At 43.0% G+C, this 13,256-nt stretch overlaps 1 protein-coding gene across 3 annotated transcripts in view; it reads left to right on the plus strand.

The window, feature by feature from the left end:
• The first annotated feature begins 8,899 nt into the window (after positions 1–8,899).
• The window catches only part of amacr (alpha-methylacyl-CoA racemase), a 91,691-nt gene continuing 87,334 nt past the window's right edge, over positions 8,900–13,256 (plus strand). Inside the window, exon 1 of one of the 3 annotated variants that reach the window (XM_087990280.1) lies at positions 8,900–8,986. The gene's annotated coding sequence lies outside the window, so the exon portion shown is untranslated. The remainder of the gene's footprint in view (positions 8,987–13,256) is intronic. The other 2 variants (XM_087990281.1, XM_087990277.1) reach the window with 2 other exon arrangements.

The following is a 13,256-nucleotide window of genomic DNA, read 5'->3' on the forward strand; positions in this document are numbered from 1 at the left end:
GGTGGTTGGGTGGGAGGCCCTACAAAGGTAGGGTCTCAGGTTGAGAAAACACTGACTTATATAGCTGGATGAAAATAAAACTAAGAAGTCTCTCCTTTCCCAGAAACCTCTGCTCTCTGACTTCAAATTTAAAAGCACAAATCAGTGACTCACTGCTCCCGGCAGGCCCCTGGTGCAAGCTCCCACCCTTTGAGTTTCTGCTGCCGCTGAAAAACAGAAATGGAGGACTCCCGCGCTTGTGGTAAGTTTTTAAAGGTTCAAATCAGCGACTCACCGCTCCCGGCAGGTCCCTGGTGGAAGCTCCCACCCTTTGACCTGCTGCTACCGCTGAAAAACAGAAATGGAGGACTCCCACGTTGGTGGTAAGTTTTTAGTCATCACTGAATCCCACTGTATCAACATTCTAGTTGCTATGTTTAATCAGAAACTCAACTGGACTAGCCATATAAATACCAAGATCAGCTAGAAATCCTGCAGAGAATTACTCACCGTCTTGACACCCCAAAACCTGTCGACCCTCTATAAGGCACAAATCAGAAGTGCAGTTGAATAGTTCCCAGTTGACTTAATGAAAGCAACTCCAACAAATTAGTCATACAGCATAAAATCAGATCCATGGGTCCAATCCATCCAACATCCCAATCTGACAGAGTCCCATTGCCAGCATTTGGCCCATATCCACCTAAACCCTTCCTATTCATACACCCATTCAGATGTTTTTCAAATGTTCCAATTGTACTTGCCTCCACCACTTCCTGTGGCTGTTTATTTCACACGCACCACATGTGAAAAAGTAATCCCTCAGGTCCTTTTTAAAATTTTCCCTTCCCTTGTACCTATGCCCTCTATTTTTGGACTCCCCTACCCTGTGAAAAAGGTCAAGGCTATTCACCCTATCCATGCCCCTCATGATTTCATAAACCTATATAAGGTCACTCCTCAGTCTCCAATGTTCCATGGAATTATAGTCCCAAACAATTCAGTCTCTCCCGACAACTCAAACCCTTCAGTCCTGGCAACACCCTTGTAAATCAAACTTGACGCTATTCACAATGATGTAGCTCACTTTGAGACTAAACTTAGTGCCATACAAGTTAAATAAACTGTCCATAAATCAACAAAATTTAATTTTATTGTATCTACCATTCAGAGCATAATTTCTAAGATACTCACGCTGCAAATCTGGCAGCATCTGTTCAGGGAAAGCAGAATTAACATTTCAGGTCCAGTGACTCTTCTTCAGAGTATCAGGAATAAAAGTGATGAACTTAGAGCATGGATCAGTACCTGGTGCTATGATGTTGTGGCCATAACAGAGACATGGGTTTCTCAGGGGCAGGAATGGTTGCTGGATGTTCCAGGGTTGAGAGCATTTAAAAGAATATGGAGGGGGGGACAAAGAGGAGGGGGTGTAGCACTACTAATCAGAGAGGGTATCACAGCTACAGAAGCTTCCATTGTTGAGGAAGATCTGCCTACCGAGTCAGTATGGGTGGAAATTAGGAACAGCAAGGGAGCAGTCACCTCGTTAGGGGTTTACTACAGGCCCCCCAATAGCAGCAGGGAGATGGAAGAAAGCATAGGTCGGCAGATTTTGGAAAAGTGTGGACGTAGTATGGTTGTTGTCATGGGTGACACTAACTTTCCCAATATTGATTGGAACTTTCTTTGAGCAGATTTGAATGGAGCTGTTTTTGTAAGGTATGTTCAGGAGGGTTTCCTAAATCAGTACGTTGACAGGCCGTCCAGGGGAGAGGCCATTCTAGACTTGGTGCTCGGAAACGAGCCAGGGCAGGTATCAGATCTTGTGGTGGGAGAGGATTTTGGTGATAGTGAGCACAACTGCTTCACATTCTACATAGCTATGGAGAAGGAGAGAATTAGGCAAAATGGGAGGATATTTAATTGGGGAAGAGGAAACTATGATACGATTAGACATGAGTTAGGAAGCATGGACTGGGAACAATTGTTCCATGGTAAAGGCACTATAGACATGTGGAGACTGTTTAAGGAACAGTTGTTGCAAGTGATGAATACATATGTCCTTCTGAGACAGGCAAGAAGGGGTAAGATAAAGGAACCTTGGATGACGAGAGCGGTGGAGCTTCTCGTCAAAAGGAAGAAAGTAGCTTACATAAGGTGGAGGAAGCTAGGGTCAAGCTCAGCTCTAGAGGATTACAGGCAGGTGAGGAAGGAGCTCAAAAATGGTCTGAGGAGAGCTAGGAGGGGGCACGAGAAAGGCTTGGCAGAACGGATTAGGGAGGACACAAAGGCATTTTACACTTCTGTGAGGAACAACAGGATGGTCAAAGAAAGAGTAGGGCCAATCAGGGATAGCATAGGGAACTTGTGTGTGGAGTCTGAGGAGGTAGGGGAAGCCCTAAATGAGTTTTTTGCTTCTGTCTTTACGAAAGATACGAACTTTGTAGTGAATGAAACCTTTGAAGAGCAGGTGTGAATGCTGGAATGGATACAGATAGAGGAAGCTGATGTGCTGAAAATTTTGTCAAACATTAAGATAAACAAGTCGCCAGGCCCGGACCAGATTTGTCCTCGGCTGCTTTGGGAAATGAGAAATGCAATTGCTTTGCCACTTGTGAAGATCTTTGCATCCTCGCTCTCCCCTGGAGTCGTACCTGAGGACTGGAGAGAGGCAAATGTAATTCCTTTCTTCAAGAAAGGAAATAGGGAAATCCCCGGCAATTACAGACCAGTAAGTCTCACGTCTGTCATCTGCAAGGTAGTAGAAAGGATTCTGAGGGATAGGATTTATGACCATCTGGAACAGCATGGCTTGATTAAATGAAGTCAACACAGCTTTGTGAGGGGCAGATTATGCCTCACAAACCTTATCGAGTTCTTTGAGGATGTGACTAGAAAAGTTGATGAGGGTTGAGCTGTGGATGTGGTGTATATGGACTTCAGTAAAGCATTTGATAAGGTTCCCCATGGTAGGCTTATTCAGAAGGTCAGGAGGAATGGGATACAGGGGAACTTAGCTGTCTGGATACAGAATTGGCTGGCCAAAAGAAGACAGCGAGTGGTGAGTGGTGTTCCACAGGGCTCTGTCCTTGGGCCTCTACTGTTTGTAATTTTTATTAATGACTTGGATGAGGGATTGAAGGATGGGTCAGCAAGTTTGAAGACGTCACAAAGGTTGGAGGTGTCGTTGATAGTATAGAGGGCTGTTGTAGGCTGCAGCAGGACATTGACAGGATGCAGAGATGGGCTGAGAGGTGGCAGATGGAGTTCAATCTGGATAAATGCGAGGTGATGTAATTTGGAAGGTCAAATTTGAAAGCTGAGTATAGGATTAAGGATAGATTCTTGGCAGTGAAGGAACAGAGGGATGTTAGTGTGCAGGTACATAGATCCCTTAAAATGGCCACCCAAGTGGACAGGGTTGTTCGGAAAGCATATGGTATTTTGGCTTTCATTAACAGGGGGATTGAGTTTAAGAGTCGTGAGATCTTGTTGCAGCTCTATAAAAGTTTGGTTAGACCGCACTTGGAATACTGCGTCCAGTTCTGGTCGCCCTATTATAGGAAAGATGTGGATGCTTTGGAGAGAGTTCAGGGGAGGTTTACCAGGATGCTGCCTGGACTGGAGGGCTTATCTTATGAAGAGAGGTTGACTGAACTCGGACTTTTTTCATTGGAGAAAAGGAGGAGGAGAGGGGACCTAATTGAGGTATACAAGATAATGAGAGGCATAGATAGAGTCGATAGCCAGAGATTACTTCCCAGGGCAGAAATGGCTAACATGAGGGGTCATAGTTTTAAGCTGGTTGGAGAAAAGTATAGAGGGGATGTCAGAGGCGGGTTCTTTACACAGAGAGTTGTGAGGGCATGGAATGCGTTGCCAGCAGCAGTTGTGGAAGCAAAGTAATTGGGGACATTTAAGAGACTGCTGGACTTGCATATGGTCACAGATATTTGAGGGTGCATACATGAGGATCAGTGGTCGCCACAACATCGTGGGCTGAAGGGCCTGTTCAGTGCTATACTGTTCTATGTTCTATGTTCTAGAAAAATGCCAGTTTTCCCAATAATTCTGTATTTGTTCCTGATTTCCAGCATCGGCAGTTCTTTTGTTTTTCTGTTTGTTAATTTGTTTAATTTATGTTGGGTTCATTTTGGTGGCTAAAAGTTATTTGAAGCGAAATGTTGTTCATTAGTTTCTTTCTTGCTGTTGTTCGATAAATTATTTTCCCTGTCTTCCTTTTTACCCATTTACTGACTCTGAAAGAATTCTCCATAATTGCCTTTCTAGTTGCCTTTGCATTTCATGTGACCTGCTTGCACAATGCTACTATCAATTGACAGCAAGACACAGCAGAAATAAAGAAGATTAATTTCTAAGTGGCCATCTTAGTGTTTACTCTCGATCATCAGAGAGAGCCAAATGATTTCTAACCTTAGAAGAAAGGGAATATTACAATTAAGGGAAAAAGATCAAAGCTTGGATAGAAAGTATTTCCATAAATTATGATTAAATGTTTCAAGACAGAATTATTTCACTCAGTTGCTGAGCATGAGTATATTTAGTCAGGAGCTTGCTTTTTTCCCCACTAAATGTCTGAGTAGAATTCATAAATATCTCATTAGGAGTTCCAATTGATTTTGTTCTTTCATTATTCACGTGGGATGAATTGTTCAATAGTCACATATTTACTGCCTCTGGCACATGAGTAGTTAGATTCAGATGTGAGTAAACCACATATGATGCAGATGAGAGGATGTTTGAAGAATGCACAATGTTTAGGAGTAGCTACAGTTTTCTAGCATCAAAATGATACATTACGTGGCATACATTATCAATTTTTGCAACATAGAATGAATATAGAAAGTTATGTATTAGAAATCTTAAATCTTAATGTAATCTAAATTCTCTGTCAAGTCACACAAGTTGCCAGATAACAAGATGACATTTAAATGTGAAACTTAGGCAAGAGCTTTCTGGGAGCAGATGTTCACAGGTAGAGGGACGGCTGGAAAACCAGAAGCATTCAAAAATAAGATAACAAGAGTCCAGAAACAATATTTTATGTTAGGGTGAAGGGCAAGGCAGGTAGGTGTACAGAATGCTGGATGACTAGCGAAATTGAGATTTTGGTCAAGAAAAAGAAGGAACCAGAGATTGTCTGAATCCTTAGAAGAGTATAAAGGCAATAGGAATATACTTAAAAGGAAAATCAGGAGTGAAAAAAGGGGACATGAAATACCTTTGACAAATAGGATTTAGGAGAATCCAAAGGGATTCTACAAGTACATTAAGGACAGAGGTGTAACTAGGAAGAGAGTAGGGCCCCTTAAAGATCAGGAATGTTGCTTACGTGTGTAACGGTAGGAAATGGGGGAGATACTAAATAAGTATTTTGCTTCAGTGTTTACTATAAAGAAGGATATGGAAGATTTATAACTTGGGGAAATATATGGCGCCATTTTGAAACATGTCCATGTTACAAAGGAGGTGTTGCTAGATGTCTTAAAATGCATAAAGGTGGGCAAATCTTCAGGACCTGATCAGATGTATCCGAGAGCTCTGTGGGAAGCAAGGGAAGAGATTGTTGGGCCCCTAGCCACTGGTGAAAGACTGGATGTTGGCTAATGTTGTGCCACTATATAAGAAAGGTTAAGTTAAGTTAAGGAAAAACCAGGGAACTATAGACCTTCAGTTTGACATCAATTGTGGGCAAGTTGTTGAAGGGAATCCTGAGTGACAGGATTTATATGTATTTCTAAGGGAAAAGATTGATTAGGAGTAGTCAACATGGCTTTGTGTATGGGAAATTGTGTCTCATTAACTTGAGTCTTTTGAAGAAGAAACAAAGATAATTGATGAGGGCAGAGCGATGGATGTGATCTATATGGACTTTAGTAAGGCATTCAACAACATTCTTCATGGTAGACTGGTTAGCAAGGTTAGGTCACACAGAATACAGAGAGAAATACTTATTTGGATACAAAATTGGCTTAAGGTAGAAGAGGTGGTGGTGGAGGGTTGCTTTTCAGACTGGAGACCTGTGACCAGCTGTGTGCCACAAGGATCAGTGTTCAGTCCACTGCTTCTCATCATTTCTATAAATTATTTGGATGTGAACATAGAAGGTATAGTTAGTAAGTTTGCAAATGAGACTAAAATTGGAGGCGTAGTGAACAGCGAAAAAGCTTACCTCAGATTACAACAGGATCTGGACCAGATGGGCCAATGGCCTGAGAAGTGGCAGACGGAGTTCAATTCAGATAAATGTGAGGTGCTGCATTTTGGGAAAGCAAATCTTAGCAGGACTTATACACTTAATGGTAAGGTCGTAGGGAGTGTTGCTGAACAAAGAGACCTTGGAGTGCAGGTTCATAACTCCTTGAAAGTGGAGTCGCAGGTAGATAGTGTAGTGAGGAAGGCGTTTGGTATGCTTTCCTTTATTGGTCAGAGTATTGAGTACAGGAGTTGGGAGGTCATGTTGCAGCTGTACAGGACATTGGTTAGACCACTGTTGGAATATTGCATGCAATTCTGGTGTCCTTCCTATCGGAAACATGTTGTGAAACTTGAAAGGGTTCAGAAAAGATTTACAAGGATGTTGCCAGGGTTGGAGGATCTGAGCTACAGGGAGAGGCTGAACAGGCTGGGGCTGTTTTGCCTGGAGTATCGGAGGCTGAGGGGTGACCTTATAGAGGTTTACAAAATTATGAGGGGCATGGATAGGACAAATAGACAAAGTATTTTCCCTGGGGTCAGGGAGTCCAGAACTAGAGGGCATAGGTTTAGGGTGAGAAGGGAAAGATATAAAAGAGACCTAAGGGGCAACTTTTTCACACAGAGGGTGGTACGTGTATGGAATGATCTGCCAGAGGATGTGGTGGAGGCTGGTACAATTGCAACATTTAAGAGGCATTTGAATGGGTATATGCATAGGAAGGGTTTGGAGGGAAATGGGCCGGGTGATGGCAGGTGGGACTAGATTGGGTTGGGATATATCATCGGCATGGACGGGTTGGACCGAAGGGTCTGTTTCCATGCTGTACATCTCTATGACTCTATGAAATGGGCCAATGGGCAGATGGAGTTTGATTTACGTTAATGTGAGATGCTGCATTTTGGTAAGGCAATTCAGAGCAGGGTTTATATACTTCAGAGTAAGTTCCTGGGAAATGTTGCTGAATAAAGACACCTTGCAGTGCAAATTCATAATTCCTTGAAAGTAGAGTCACAAGGAGATAGCGTAGTGAAGAGGCATCTGGTATGCTTGCCTTTATTGATCAGTGCATTGAGTCCATTGGTTTGGCCACTTTTGGAGTACTATGTGAATTTTGGGTCTCCCTCCTACAGAAAGATGTTGTGCAACTTGAAAGGATTCAGAAAAGATTTACAAGGATGTGGTCAGGGTTGGAGGATGTGAGCTATTGGGAGAGATTGAATTGGCTGGGGGTATTTTTCCTGGAGCAGCAGAGGCTGAGGGGTGATATTACAGATGTTTATAAAATCATGAGGGCCATGGATGGGGTAAATAGGCAACGTCTTTTCCCTGGGGTCGTGGAATCCAAAACTAGAGGGCATAGACTTAAGGTGAGAGGGGAAAGATATAAAAGGGGCCTAAGGGACAACTTTTTCATGCAGAAAGTGGTGTGTCTATGGAATGAACTGCCAGAGGAAGTGTTGGAGGCTGGTACAATCATAACATTTAAAGGGCATTTGGATGGGTATATGAATAGGAAAGGTTTAGAGGAATATGGGGCAAAATGCTGACGAATGGTACTAGATTTATATAGGATATCCTGTTGGGCGTGGATGGTTGGTTCGAAGGGTCTGTTTCTGTGCTGTATATCTCTATTTCTCTAACTAAACAGATGCTAATGGACCTGATTTCAAATAGTAACATATTGTGGCATTGTGCAGGTCTCCCTAGCTTGGGGTTGACATTGCACCCACCCAGTTCCCTGCAGGATTGGAATTCAGATATTCCATCCACAGTCTTCAGGCTTTGGATCTGAATGTTTCCCTTATCTTCACATTGTTAAAAATCACACAACACCAGTTTGTAGTCCAACAGAAGTTTGTAGTCCAACGGAAGTACAAGCTTTCAGACCTGATGAAAGAACAATGCTCCAAAAGCTAGTACTTCCAAATAAACTTGTTGGACTACAAATTGGTGTTTAACTTTGTCCACCCCAGTCCAACACTGGCACCTCCACATCTTTTTATATTGTCTTTCCTAATTTCTGGCATATATTAATAAAATGCAGAGCATAGTTAAAGTATAACACCAAGTTATTTGGTCCTTGTTAGCTGTGCTACACAGGAGCCTTTTAAAGTGCATTCCTCCAGCTGTGACAGAGCCTTACTCTGAAATAGAAAGTAACCCCAATGTTTGGCTGTTTTTGACACATATTTGACTTATGAAAGAAAGGATTTATTTTGCTGCATCCCTCAGCCACTGTGCTCCACCCCACCCTCTCCCTCCACACTGGCATCCACTCTCCAAATTCTCCTTCCTCCGGGAGTCTCCAAAGGGGGAGGGCCCAGAATCGTGGGGGTGGGGCCGTGATCACGAATGGGCGGGACCAAGTGTGTCAGGGATGGGATCGAGAGCTGGGGTTCGGAGCCAAGTCTCGAGGGGCGTGGTCGGGACCGAGGAGGCGGGTCGGGGGTGGGGTTTGTTCCCGGGAGACGGGGCTGGGGGCGGGGTTAGGGGGGTGGAGCCGTGATCGCGTGGGCGGGGCCACAATCGCGGGGGTAGATGAAGCCAAGAGCGCTGGAGGAGGGAAAGAGGGATGCTGGGGTTGCGAATTAGTCTCGAGGGGCGGGGCGCGAGCACCGCGGGTGGGGCCATGACCTTTGGGGGTGGAGCGGGAGGTTTGCGGTTGGGGGCGGGGCCTGGAACCGACCGTTGACGGATGGGGGGCGGGTCGTTCAGCTGGTGTTTCCGTGAGGCCTATTCCGCCGCTCGTGTTGGGTGTGTAGAGTCGGCAGCTGGAGGGTCAGGGTGAGTGAGTGAGTGAGTGTGTTCCTGGATAGCTGCGGTTCGATGTTGGAACAGTGAATCCTCCCTGAGTGTTGGAAATGTCAGATAGCAGAATCACCATAAACCAGGGTTCATAACGCCTCTCAGGAAAAATAAGAAGCACCAACTACATGACGGTATGATGAGGAGGTACCAGTGTTGGACTGGGGTGCACAAAGTTAAAAATCATCCAACACCAGGTTGTAGTCCAACAGTTTATTTGGAAGTATTTATGATCCTGCCCCACGAACTACCTGATGAAGGAGCAGCGCTTGAAAGATAACCTTGCAAATAAACCTCTTGGACTATAACCTGGTGTTGTGTGATTTTTAACTACATGGTGTTAAACACTTGGAATGTGAATTAGGTCCCCCTTATGTTTCTCTTCCCAGGGTCTTAGATTTTCCGTTTCCAGATTCAGCAGCGAACTGATCAGTCTATAGCTTACTTCCATAATCATCTACTTAAGCCATGGTTTGTAACATTGAATTTTAGGCGATCCTGCAAGAAATTGCATCAAGCTTGTTTTACTTTTTTTTGAAACCATATTTTACCCTTCACATCAGAGGGTGATTTGGTGTAAGAAAAAATGTGCTGGCAGGTAAATATTAACCAGCAGTAGCACACAGACAATCATGCAATTTGTTCTATTCTGCAAAGAGAGTACTGTATATATGACAATGTACACAATTGACTGAGTTGGTTACCTTACGATTTCCCAAAAGCCTGTCCACCATCTACAAAGAATATAATGGAATGCTTCCCACTTGTCTGGATAAGTGCAGCTCCAATAACACTAACGAAACTTGACACCATCCAGGACAAACAGTCCACTTGTTGCACCACATTTGCAGACATTCACTCCCTCCACCACTAAGACTCAGTAGTTGCACTTGTGCCATCTACAAAATGAACTGCAGAAATTCACCAACGGCAGCATCTGTCAAACCATGACCACGTCAAGAAGGATAAAGACAGCAGTGATATGCGCACATTACCACAATTCTGAGTTGGAACTTTGCTTTAACAAGGTCAAAACCCAGGAGATTCCTTCCTAAGAGCACTTTAGGTCTATCTATGCCACATGGATTGCAGCAGTTCAACAATGTGTGAATTAGGATCAGAAGTAGGCAGTTCAGCTTCCCAAGTCTGCTCTGTTATTCAGGAAGATATTGTGGCTTTAATGTGTTTAGATTCAATTTTATATATCATACACTTTGATTTCCTTGATGGTGAAGAACCTATTTACCTCTGACTTAAAAATATTCAATGGTGTTGCCCCCAGGATGAAACCAATTAACAATATAGATCCTGAAATAACTATACAAGAAATTAATTCAGAACATGCTTTAATTTAGTTTTGCCATTCTGAACCTCTAGAAAAGTTTATAGGATGCACTTGTAATCTCCATTGCATAGGAAAGGTTTAGTAAGATATGGGCTAAATCAGGCAAATGGGACTAGTTTAGTTTGGGAAACTTTGTCAGCAATGACGATTTGGACTGAAGGGTCTGTTTCTATGCTGTATGGCTGTGTGACTCCCTGTGACTCTAAATCTGGCATGATAATGGACTCTCTGATCGCTTAATTTCTTGCCATATATCTCACACACTCATGAATGGGCCCAAGGGTGTCATATAGTTCTGAAATGTATCCAATTTACCTTGGATTGCCCTGGAAGAGTAGAGTCTCCCAAAATTAAGCAACAAATGAAGGAAACTGCTTTGTGTTGTTATTATGCAATAGCAACAAGAATGTTTTTCACCAATAACGCTGCTGCCATCTAGCTAAGAAAATAGTCTTAGTGAGTTTTGAGAAGATTTGTAGGTCAGGTTGAGGTTCTGGATGTAAGTTTGCTCACTGAGCTGGAAGGTTCGTTTACAGACGTTTTGTCACGATGCTAGGTAACATTATCAATGAGCCTCCAGTGAAGCACTGGTTGTAGTTCCCATTTTTTATTTATGTGTTTAGGTTTCCTTGGATTTGTGATGTCACTTCTAATTATTTCTCTCAGGGGGTGGTAAATGGGATCCAAGTCAATGTGTTTGTTGATATAGTTCCGGTCCAACCAGAAATTGTGTCTCACTAATTTAATTGAGTTTTTTGAAGATGTAGGAAGGGGATTGACGAGGGCAGAGTAGTGGATGTGATATTTGTAGACTTCAGTAAGGCTTTCGACTAGTAAGGTAGACTAGTTAGCAAGGCTAGATCACACAGAATACAGGGAGAACTAGCTATCTGGATACAGAAATGGCTTGAAGGTCGAAGAGGGTGATGGTAGAGGGTTGCTTTTCAGACTGAAGACTTGTGACCAGCAGCGTGCCACAAGTTTCGGTGCTGGGTCCACTACTTTTGGTCACTGGGTCCACTGTTTTTCGTCATTTATATAACTGATTTGGATGTGAACATAGGATATACGATTACTAAGTTGAAGATTACACCAAAATTGGAGGTATAGTGGACACCGAAGCAGGTTACCTCAGAATACAAAGGAATTTTGATCAGATGGCCCAATGGGCTGAGGATGGCAAATGGATTTAATTTAGATAAGCGTGAGGTGCTGCATTTTGAAAAGGTCCTGAGGAGTGTAGCTGAACAGAGAGACCTTGAAGTGCAGGTTCATAGTTCCTTGAAAATGGAGTCAAAGGTAGAAGGCATTTAGTATGCTTGCATTGAGTATAGGAATTGGAAGGTCTTGTTGTGGCTTTACAGGATATTGATTGGGCCACTTTTGGAATATTGTGTGCAATTCTGGTCTCCCTGCTATAGGAAGAATGTTGTGAAATTTGATTGGGTTCAGAAAACATTTACAAGGATGTTGCCAGGGTTGGACGGTTTGAGCTATAGGGAGAGGCTATTTTCTGTGGCTAGACTGAGGCTATTTTCCCAGGAGCATCAGCTGAGGGGTGACCTTATATAAGTTTATAAAATTATGAGGGACATGTATACGGTAAATAGACAAGGTCTTTTTCCCATGTTGGGGAAGTCTAAAGCTAGAGGGCTGAGGTTTAAGGTGAGGGGAAAGATTTAAAAGGGATCCAAGGGCAACATTTTCATGCAGAGGGTGGTGTTTGTATGGAATGAGCTGCCAGAGGAAGTGGTGGAGGCTGGTACAATTACAACATTTAAAAAGCATCTGGGTGGGTATATGAATAGGAAGGGTTTAGAGTGATATGAGCTAAATGCTGCAAATGGCACTAGCTTTATTTAGGATATCTGACTGGCATGGACAAATTGGACTGGAGGGTCTGTTTCCATGCTGTATATCTCTCTGATTATTAATCATTTTCAATGTATTTGCACGTCATTATTATCCCAAATTACCTCATGGATGTGCAATTACCAGGTTTCCTCATTCCCTGGGAAACTGGATGGCACCAGTTCCCTATATGAAAGTCAAAATGGGTACTGCTTGTTTTGTCCAACTCTGTCTTCACTTCACAGTCACAGTACAGGTTGTTTGGGCGTTTCGTCAATGCGAGTTGGCTATAACGTGCTTGACGAATTGTGCACATCTATTTAGACAATGTGGACTCGGTGATATTCTGCAGTGATCTTCTACAGCATGATTTTCTATAACAGTTTTCCATAGCGCGTTTGTATAGCGTAAACGCAAAAGTCACGTTATAGCAGGAAGTACTGGACACCTAATGAACAATCTCCTCAATGGCCTCGACTGGGACCTTGGGTTCATGTCACACTACAGGTGACCCCACTCCCCACACACACACACACACACACACACCCACCCTTTCACAGACTTATACCCCATTACACACACACACTCTCACAGACATTCACACCCCCACATGCACACAGTCACTCGGTCTCCCCTGCACACACGCACACACATATATTGATTTGTGGGATGAATTTGTACTTGCAGAATTACATTTTATTTTGTTCAAAACCTGCATAATTCCATGTAAAGTTCTGTAAATCTCACTTTAGAAATAGAATCAGTCTGACCTAACAATGGGACGCAGACAGACTTTAACTTCACATTTTCAATGCATTATCTGAGCTAAAATGGCATCTATTGTTAAAAGCTATCTTGAGAATGTAACTTTAAAAGAGTTCTGGGTTTTACATATGAAGGAACCAAAACTAACAGGATCATTTTTAAAGATAAAAGACTTAAGCTAAATTTGCTTGATATTACATTCGATGACACTGCAATTTATTGCTATAAATTCTGTGTCTTATGATTCTGCTCCACAGCCACTTGATGAAACAGTGCTTCAAAAGCTAG

The sequence above is a fragment of the Chiloscyllium plagiosum genome, unplaced genomic scaffold (assembly GCF_037043375.1).
Source record: "Chiloscyllium plagiosum isolate Xiang-an unplaced genomic scaffold, Cpla_swu_hap1 HiC_scaffold_1, whole genome shotgun sequence".
Lineage (NCBI taxonomy): Eukaryota > Metazoa > Chordata > Chondrichthyes > Orectolobiformes > Hemiscylliidae > Chiloscyllium > Chiloscyllium plagiosum.